This window comes from Halyomorpha halys, unplaced genomic scaffold (assembly GCF_000696795.3).
Source record: "Halyomorpha halys isolate HHAL.00 unplaced genomic scaffold, Hhal_1.1 Scaffold406.1, whole genome shotgun sequence".
Classification (NCBI taxonomy): domain Eukaryota; kingdom Metazoa; phylum Arthropoda; class Insecta; order Hemiptera; family Pentatomidae; genus Halyomorpha; species Halyomorpha halys.
In genome coordinates, this window is record NW_027114496.1 from 444,592 (window position 1) to 445,335 (window position 744).

Consider the following 744-nt stretch of genomic DNA (forward strand, 5'->3'; position numbering starts at 1 on the left):
TATCGATTAGTTTTTTCATTTCACAACGAACCCTCAAGTTTCTATCTTTATCTAGAAGTGGTATAAACACTGGCTTGGATTAATGTTGAGAAATAAAAAATCTTTTTTTAAAAAAATACTGATATATTTAATGAAACATATTTTGCTTTTTCGAAAATGTTTTTTTTTTTAAACAAAATTAGAATTAATCAAAGTTCTTATAGTCATGGCATCGGTGGTTCAGTGGTAGAATGCTCGCCTGCCACGCGGGCGGCCCGGGTTCGATTCCCGGCCGATGCATGTATTTTTTATATTATTTAGTAAATGATAAAAAAAAAAAATGATAGGTAAAGTAAATTAATACTTTAAATTATTAGATGTTCCTATTTTAATAAAAAAAAACCCATTGTTTTTTGCTTAAACAATTTGCACAGTACAGAAACAAATTTGGATTTATGTTTCAACAATCAATTAATCCCTAACCCATACTAAGCTACAGAAGAGATAGGTACGGGAACAAATTTTTTCTTTAATGTCTAAATCATAAAATACGAGTGAAGATGTTCGATTCTGACGAAATAATTTCTTTCACATAAAATTTTAAAAAATATCTCCTTGAATTGGGATCTGTTAGTTACACCCAACTACAATGATTGAGCTTACTACGAGCAATACTTAAGCACTCATATTTTAGTTCAACCACCTCTGGTGTAAGAAAGGATTGCGCTGCCAATGCGGGTGAAGCAGCAGAAGAAATAATCCTTT

The 744-nt window shown here is 31.0% G+C and overlaps 1 non-coding gene across 1 annotated transcript; it reads left to right on the forward strand.

Moving 5' to 3' along the window:
* Positions 1-208: 208 nt before the first annotated feature.
* TRNAG-GCC (transfer RNA glycine (anticodon GCC)) lies at positions 209-279 on the forward strand. The gene has a single exon. It is a non-coding gene; the product is annotated as a tRNA-Gly (tRNA).
* Positions 280-744: the final 465 nt, after the last annotated feature.